This window comes from Macrobrachium nipponense, chromosome 23 (genome assembly GCF_015104395.2).
Source record: "Macrobrachium nipponense isolate FS-2020 chromosome 23, ASM1510439v2, whole genome shotgun sequence".
NCBI classification, from domain to species: Eukaryota; Metazoa; Arthropoda; class Malacostraca; order Decapoda; family Palaemonidae; genus Macrobrachium; species Macrobrachium nipponense.
In genome coordinates, this window is record NC_061090.1 from 57,911,341 (window position 1) to 57,921,340 (window position 10,000).

Consider the following 10,000-nt stretch of genomic DNA (forward strand, 5'->3'; position numbering starts at 1 on the left):
ACTCATATCCCTACTTCATATACAGCGCGTACCCACTATAAATATACCTCAAATTAGATAATGGAATATGATACGACTCAGTAAAAACCCAATGGGCGCTAGTCAAGCTAATAGTACCAGCAAACATAATAGTGCTATAGTAGATTCACATCAACCTTCCCCGCACCTGTTGTCTAGGCCAGTTCCATACGACGCTCCTGATTGGCTGTCGATAAGCCAGTCACAGGGCTGGAAACTCTCAGTTGTCTCGAGAGAGTTCACATAGGCAGGAAGTGGTGTTCCAACCTCTCCTGAGGGTTACTTGTGAAAGACTTATCCCTCAGGAGAGATGGAACATAGATCCTACCCATGTGAACTCTCGTGAGAGACTCAGAGTTTCCAGCCCTGTGAATGGCTTACCAACAGCCAATCAGGTGATCAGGAGCGTCGTAAGGGACTGCCTAGACATCAAATACACGGCTGATGTGAATCTAGTAAAAATAATAGTTTGGATAGTCAAGGAAGAGGGTGTGGCCAATGATAACTGACGGAGAAGTTGGATCCCGTCTGAGGAGTTCATTATGAATGACGTCCAAGGTAAAGACTTTGGCATATCAAGATGCAGTAGGTAAGAAAAGCTCTCTCTCTATCTCTCTCTCTCTCTCTCTCTTTTTCCTTTTTACTTTGAGCACACTATGTCTCCTCGAATAACTAATAAGTCTTTCAGGCATCCTAATCCATGTAACTCCTTGCAACGTCCTCTCTCTCTCTCTCTCTCTCTCCTCTCTCTCTCTCTCTCTCTCACTGACCACGTTAATATAGAGGCAATCTGCTGAGTACCAAATGCAAGCATCAGGAGAGTCTTTTAAGGTCGTGGAAGGCTAACACTCAATAAAAGGGAGAGACGAGAGAGAGAGAGAGAGAGAGAGAGAGAGGAGAGATGAGAGAGAGAGAGCAGTGTGAAATTGGTGAACAGAAGAAATTTAGCTAATTTTGGCTGTGTCTCTTTTTCGTCCTGTTTTCTGTTTCCTCGGTTTTTTTTTTTTTTTTGGTCTCTCGGTTCTTAATTGGTTCTCTTCATTTCCCGCCTACGTAGAAACGGGATGCAATGCGCAGAGAGGATAAAGGATAAATGAAAAAGCCCATTGACGAGAGAGGGTTGGATTCTGGCAAATGGTAATTCGTCATTGACTGTGGACTTCGTTTATGTTATTTAAGGTATGTAGAAATTTGGATAAACACACATACATATTACATAGTGTGTGTATGTGAGAATAGATATGTTTTTTTTTTTGTTTTAGGTATACGTCTGTTAGTATGTATGGATGTATGTATGTATTATATATATATATAATATATATATATATATATATATATATATATATATATATATGCCAACACCTTTTTGAATTCAAAGGAATTTTCCTATGAATCACACGACCGTATCAAGTAAATCAGAGCAGGTTCCCGATAGTTTTTACTACAATAATCTAGTTATAAGTAGTGGTGGATTACGCCCGACTTTACATGCCGTAAAATTTAGAATATCAGCCATTACATTGTTTTATTCCAATAGTCCACGTAATATCATGTTATTTATGGATCTCACTGTTTATTGTTTTCGAATTTCCCTACTGAGAAGTCCGGAGTACAACTTTCGGGAATCGGCAATAATGAATTAAGCGTAGTAGGCGTAACTCAGATTCAGTACCAGGTGGGTAAGCGCATGGTTACAGTACCTTTATAGTTATAAAAAACATTGATCTGTATATAGTGCAATTGTAGGATATCCATCTATGGGTACACAAAACATTATCTTACCTCCTGCCAAACAAGGCATGTCTACCAAAGGAAAATTTCTATAAACCTTCTAACACATTAAAATCCGTTTTGGACAAAAACAGACAGTTAATCAAATAATAACTTATATAGAGGCACCAATTGCTTGTCTCATAAATCGTGACATTGTTCAAGCAACCCAACAGAATTTTGCACGCAAAATCTCGAGATGAATGCACCCTCGAATATCTTAGTGTGTGTAAAAAAGACCTTGCTGGATCTGAAATTTTTAATCCTTCCTGACACTCTGAAATATAACGGATTTCCGCGAAACTATACGCTGTTTGACTCACAGCAACAAGTAATATTGAAGTCCATAACCATTCGAATACCAATCTAGTAATCCACAAAACCTATATATATATCGAGTATATGATGGAAAGTTATAATATCGCATTTTACTGTTGCTAAAATTAATCACGCTCAACCTGTTGTCGACGAATCCCTCTACAATCTATCTAAATCAAAATCAGTAAAGTCATTCAAGCAGAGGAGATTCAGCAAAATTTTTTTTTTTTGTTTTTTTATCTTTTACCTGAATATCATGATGTTTTCTCCACTAGCGAGTGATACCTGGGGGAAAACGGATGTAATTGAACACAAAATACGGTTAAAGGACAAATATAAAGTATATACGTACTACCTTCGTATAGACTCCCAATGAAATTTCAAAATGACGAAGTTGAAAAAATTTTAGTATAGGAGTCATTAGGAAATCAAATAGCCCATATAACTTTTTCCCTTAAACGTCATGCCTAAAAAAGACCGGTCTTCGGTGTATCTGCGTAGATTTCTGTCGCTTAAACGAGGAAACGATTCCCGATCGTTTTCCAGTGCCATGTACTGACGTATCTTATCTTTGTTAGGTCAGAATAAATTTTTCACCAGCTTGGACTTACTTAAAGGCTTTCACCAGATACCATTAGCTAAGTGAGTGTACCTCATACACCGCCTTCAGCACACTCAGGGGACATTATCAATTTTTACGTATCGTATGCCTTTCGGTTTACGTCATGCCCAATTACATTCACCAGAATGATTAACATAGTGTCGGAGGACTTTTTAGGGATACCTACATGCCTATATGGTTGGTCTTGTAATCTTTCTAATACCATAGAAGTACATTCGCATAAACTAGGATAGTGCTACAGAGACTAAGCAAACACAATATCAGAGTAAACAATATCTAAATGTGAGTTTTTTTAAACCCGAACATGTGTCTATTTAGGTTTTACGTGTCTAGTCAAGGTCTTAAGGTGGTCCATGGTAAGGTGTCGGCTCTTCGTAACTTTCTGGTACCTGTTAACGTAAAGGGAATACAGCACTTCTGCACTGTAGTGGGTATTACTATTGCAAGTTTGTATGTAATTCTTCAATCATAGCAGCTCCTTTAACAGATCTTACGAAGAAGGGTGTAGATTTATTATGGTCTGAAAAGCATCAACGGGCGTTCGATATCTTTAAAGTGGAATTATGCAGTTCACCTATCCTAAAATTCCCTGATTTTAATAAGGAATTTTTTTTATGCAACAGCCGCCTCAGACCAAGGGATAAGAGGGGTACTACTCAGCAATATGATAAACAGTTCTTTCCTATAGCTTTTTTATTCACATAAACTAAAGCTCTCTGAAAGTAAACATGCAGTAATACGCGAAGAAGGGCTATGGAATCGTTACCTCACTAGTACATTTTAAGTTTATAATCTACGGCTATCCTGTTAAGGTCTTTACTGACCATAAGCCCCTTACCAAGTTTTTCAAAGGCTTTAATCACAGTCCCAAAGGAACTCGGTGGCATATGATCATTCAGGTCTTTGGAGCCAAGATAGGATACCTACCTGGGAAAGCAAATATCATACCTGACGCATTATCCCGCAATCCCGCACATAATGTAAGGAAACATTAGTTGGACTAGAAGATATAGAAACAGCCGTGCCTATTGTTAAAACCGTATCAGAACAAGAAATTCATTAACCAAGAGATCGTGAACATTGAAGACCTGGGTTGGGAGCGCTGAACTGTTACAAACTGAATAAAGTAAGGGTCAGCAGTTAAGCAAAACAATAAATGCTTTGAATGGAAATCCTAAAGCAAAAGTATATGTAAAGTATGTGCAGCAGAATTATGTAATCAAAGGTAATATTATATGTAGGTCCATGACGAGGAAAACCCGAAGAACACAGCAGGTGACTAACGACCAGGTAGTTGCACCAATCTTTTTATATCAATCGTCCTAAACTGGTGCATTCCAATTCATTACATGGTCATCAAGGGTTCTCTATTATGTCACAGAAAGCCAAATCACTATTTTATCTGGCCTACAACGCTTACAGATATAAAAAGCACGTAACTAATTGTCACATTTGTCATGAAAACAAGGGACACACTAAGACACCTGTCAGTTTAGGGGCCTATCCCGTGCCAAATCAACCCTTTGAAAGAGTACACATAGAATTATTAACAGGGTTTTATGAGTCTGACAGAGGAAATAAACACCTCTTAGTTTCAATAGTTGCCTTGGCACATTATACAGAATTAATAGCACTAAAAAACAAAAACCGCAATTGAGTGCGCTAGGAAAATTTATGAGTGCTACATCAGTAAACACAGAATTCAACACGTGATAATCTCTGACTCAGGTGGTGTAAATCAATAATAATTTCCTTAACGTCTTGTGTGAATTCCTTTGCATTAAGAATATCAATACCATATTTTATCACCCAGAGTCAATCAGTTGATAGAATGGATAAATAAGAAAGTGTTAATGTCCTACAACAGTTACACTCGGGGGTATGGATCCGAACTGGATTATAGCGGTTCTCTTATCATTCATATCATGCATCTATAAAAATGATACCACAAGTAGCCTTATACGGTACGGCCGCTAGAAACATTTTCCACATATTCAAGCCAACCACTAATTTATCAAATATAGTTATTATGGATACAAGTGTAAGTCGATATAACATAACTTTATAAGAAGTTGGAAGTTACAAATTATTATGAAAAAGGAAATCACGATAAAATCGCTAACAAAACATAATCATATGGAGTGGTGTTCATAAAACATCCAAATATATATGAAGATTTGAATTCTAACTTAACGCCTAAGCTTAGTAGCCCATTCAGTATTCTATGGGATATTAACGGCAAATAGGCTAAAAGTTCAAACACATATCAAAACCTACTGGCATACTGTTTGTTCCGATGGTTTATATACGTAGTCAATGAAAAAAAAAAAATTTAAGTAAGAAAGGCTAGAAGTGAAATGTATACTTATATGAATAATCCTATAGAGTCTTACTGGGCAAATAATATATAAAAAATTTGTATTGAAAATTTTTTTTCATTACTTTAGAATAATTATTCTAATTAACATAAGTAATTACATATATTTAATATCTTGTAGGTTTCCAACATAAAACTTATATTGTTTGAAGTTTGGTAATGTTTTTTCAGACATTCTTCTCGTGTGGGTGGAGTGTTAAAACAAAAATAACCAATTTACACATGGCTTTATCATTGAAAGAACTAAGGACGTATTTATTACAGCGAGTAACGTAACTCTTAAAGTTGGCTTGTGCACAGTTTCTTGCCAGGAGATGCTGAATCATTGTATTAATCGCACATGCATCATTTTTCCTTTTAAACCCCGATAATCCGCTTGCGCAGGCTTCATCTGTAGATGTGTTGTTGTCTTGTGTTTACAAAACAAGCCAGCTGGAGTGGAATGCTTAACTCGTGAACTTCTCATGGGACTGCAGGTCGTTAGAGTACAAAATTCGTATCCCATTCTTTTTCGCGGTGATCAATGCAAGATTAGTTAAAGAATTGCAAATCGTTTTAAAATAAATGAACAAAATAAGTGAATAGAATTTCTATAACATCAAAATTAATTAAATTTCTCTGAGCTTCACAGACAATAGAGTCAATGAATCAGACTATGGCATTGGTAAACGGGCATTTTAGTAATATCAGGCCATGGGTATGCAATATTTACCTGCAACATTAGCATATTACAATTCAAGTAGATCATATTCATGGGAAAATGTCACATTTTCTTGAAAAAAAAAATTGCAACGTTTATATAGAAATTAGTTACATAGTGAGTTCTTTCGTTGCATCTCTTGCCTATTAAAGTTATAAACATTAACCTTAGAGAATGTGCGCGAGAGACTTGAATAGGAACCTTTGTTAGGGGCATACAGGATTGAATTTTATCACAGCTTAATTTCAGTAAGCGTAGAGAATTACAGAATCATGATTAATATTCCCTTCGATTCTTATATTGCCTGGCAATCTTACAAATAGCTCCGTTTCCCACTTATTTATCTAGTAGCTTACTACCAGTAATATCGAATTTTTGGGGGTATTCGTACTGATATCTATTAATATGGATATTTTTACGGTCGTCAGAGACCTGGATAGGTTCACTCATTGTTCTAATGCCATGGGTAAAAAAGTTTGTACAGCTGACTCTTTTGAATTCCATAATATAACAGCAAATTCATGTGGGTTAAGTTAGTCCTTAACGGCTCTCTCCCTCCCATATTTGAACGTTGTCTGAATTTACTTTACCTTTGTGACAAGTATAAGTTCACTTACTGGCTGATTAACGGAACCTGGTTACACCTCGCAGTAGGAGAGTTTCACGTCGCATGCCCGGACGGATCATCTACAACTTCAAAAACTGTTTGTCGCTGTGGACAGCTGCAGTGGAGTAACAACCACCTACAATGTTAAGGGAATAAGCACCATCATAAGTGAACAGGCTTATTTCGTGGATTCCTGGACCATCACCTGTATCCCAGCGTTAATTTCGTTTTTAATGCAGAGGTGGTCCAGCAGCTGTCGGAATTGACTACAAAGGAACATACTTCCAACAATGACAAACCAAGGAGGGTATTCAACTCTACGTTTGCTGGCGCAGACCTTGTGCTGGGGATGATTTTATTCATCGAGAACGTATTTGTATGGCATAGGATGCAGAGAAAAAGTATGGATGCAAAACAGAACGTCGGACCCTGCCCAGGCAATTTTCCGTTGTTTTAGAAACCATTTGGGAATACTCCATTTCATTTGTCTCTAGGTGGTTGTCTGGAACTGTGTAATTGGCGAAAAGTTGTTCGAACGCTAGTTAATGTGTAGTAGGTATCTCCTTGGCCATGTATTCTATATATAAAGTATCAGTAAATAACAGAATCCGTACAGTATCACAATCATTATATATCTATCAGCATGCTTACTTGAAGAATATAGAAGTTAAATCAATGAATCAATATATATCTGTGTGTACATACTGAGAATCTATTTAAACTGCACCTAGATTAATCACTTAGATTAGTCATTTATGTTTATCATTTGTATTAAGTGCACATATATTGATCATATTTATATGAATCAATATATATATGTATAAATAAATCAGGTAGCCTATAATCAATCTGTTACCTTGTATCTTACCACTAACAGCAGTTAATATATGATTTTTATCAGTTAATATATCAGAAGTACATTAGTATTTTCTGTAGCATATGTATCTTCATGAGTTGAAGTATAAAACTGTATCATTATATATCACGTGATTATTTTTATTTACAATTATTATCATATGCACATGTCTTATATTTCAATACGTGAATCTGTATTTGTGTACACCATGAATTTTTTTTTTTTACTTATAAGTATTTTCTATATATCTGATTGTTTACATATAACTATTTGAATATCATTCCTTAACCACTTGCTGGTAATTATGAGTTAATTATATATTCACATTAGTGACTGTATCACTCCTATGGGTCAAATGCAGGTCAAACTTTCTGCCTTGAGTAATGTTCAGTGTTTGGTTTTGTAGCTGACCGAGCAATTATGTAAGTGTTGCATATAAATATATGGAATGTGTGTTATTCCATAATATAAAAACTATAACTATGTCATTAATCAAAACCAGTGACCCAAGGGGTCACTGGTGTGCTTGCAGGAGTGTGATAAGAACAGATAAGATAATGTAGACTAAGCCTTGACGTGTTGTTTCAGTGTCCTGGTTTGTCATCTGTGGTCATCAAATCTATTGTTGTGTAAACCATTGACAAAGCTTTCTGCTTGAGAAACCATGTTGACCTATACCCTCAGACCATGCTACGGGACTTGTAATCTATGTCATCTGTGTGTATGTTTGTTTGTCGAGCTATTGTCTGCTAACCTATGATCTGTAAACCAAATTGTATGTCAGACTTCCTTTAGCTCTCTTCATTGGAAGACATATTAAATCTTCTCTTCACAATGTAAGATAGAAGATTATATCTTATTTTTGTACTCTGTGTTTCAAACACTAAACCCTTACATCAGAAGAAGATACTGAATGAACTTAGAATTATCATCAAAGTCCATGATACCCCCAACGAGGATGGGAGTCATACCAACCGACCTTAGCGCAGAATATCGCAGGTCCTTATCAGATGAAGGCTCAGCCACAACATATATATATAAATATATATATATATATATATATATATATATATAATATATACATATATACATATAATATATATATATATATATATATATATATATATATATATATATATGTCATATATATAATAAACACACACTGAACTTTGAGTAAACTACATGAAATACGAAACGAGAATAACAAACACAAAACAATAAAAAAAGATAATGAAATTAAAACGGAGATGAAACAGTTCAGCCTCTAATCAGGGAATAAGGAATCCATTCCAGAGGAATAACTTCCACTTGGTTTCCATTCTTAGGAGAAAGATTACGACCGAAAAGAAGACGGTACAATTTGAAAAATGATATTCGCTTTATGTCCTAAAGAATAATGAAGGGAGTGAATAATAGGAATATAATCAGACAGTAAAGAGAGTCGGGAATTCAAACAAACAAGGGTAAAATTCCATGGAAAACTTTATATAGATCCCTGGAAAACATTTTAAAGGTCCCTGTAAAACTTCATAAAGGTGTCTGGAAACCTTTATGAAAGTCCTTGGAAACCTTTATAAAGATCCCTGGAAACGTTCATAATTGTCCCTGGAAGTCTTTATAAAGATCCCTGGAAAACTTTATAAAGATCCCTGGAAAACTTTTATAAAGGTCCCTGGAAACCTTTATAAAGGTCCCTGGAAGACTTTATAAAGGACCCTGGAAACCTTAATAAAGGTCCCTGGAAGACTTTATAAAGGTCCCTGGAAACCTTTATAAAGATCCCTGGAAAACTTTATAAAGGTCCCTGGAAACCTTTATAAATGTCCATGGGAACATTCATAAAGATAGTTAGAAAACCTTTATAAAGGGCCCTGGAAATATTTATGAAGGTCCATGGCAAAGTTCATGAAGGTCCCTGGAAATATTTATAAAGGTTCATGGGAACGTTCATAAAGCTAGTTAGAAACGTTCAGAAACGTCCTTGTCTAAAACCTTCACCATATTCATCAAATATTGTCACATTTGTTAATCAATTTTGTATCATATGTATCAAAAGAGAAAGGGGGCAGACCACCGCCCGCTCCCTGCAGAGAGATGCATTCCAGAATTCGCGAGGGATATTCTTCGGCAAGTTTCTCATTGCTTGTATGTATTTTTCCCTTTGGCACTGCGGTATTGTTTCAGAGAAGTACAGGGAATAGTTTGCAAACTATTCTTTGACCGAAGGCGAAAGAAAGTTCTCCCGAATGCTTTCACGATATGTTTGTTATTGTTTTCAGCTTTATTTCGTTCTGTTTGTGTGTGTGTGTGTGTTTTGCAGCTTTACTGAGAGAATTATTATATCATTATTATTTAAGTCTATCACAGTCGCCTTATTCGACTGGGTGGTTTTCATAGTGTGTTTATTTTTTTTTTATTATTTATCTATTTATTTATTTATTTATTTATTTATTTATTTTGTATATCACAGTCACCTATTCGACTGTGTGGTTTTTATAGTGTGGGGTTCCGGGTTGCATCCTGCCTCCTTATAGGATTCCATCACTTTCCTCGCTTCGTGCGCTCTTTCTAGCAGCACACTCTTCTGCATGAGTCCTGGAGCTACTTCGGCATCTAGTTTTTCCAGGTTTCATTTCAGGGATCTTGGTTTTGTGCCCTCTAGTGTTCCTACGATTATGAGCACAATTTCCACTGGCATATCCCATATCCTTCTTATTTTTATCTTAAGGTCT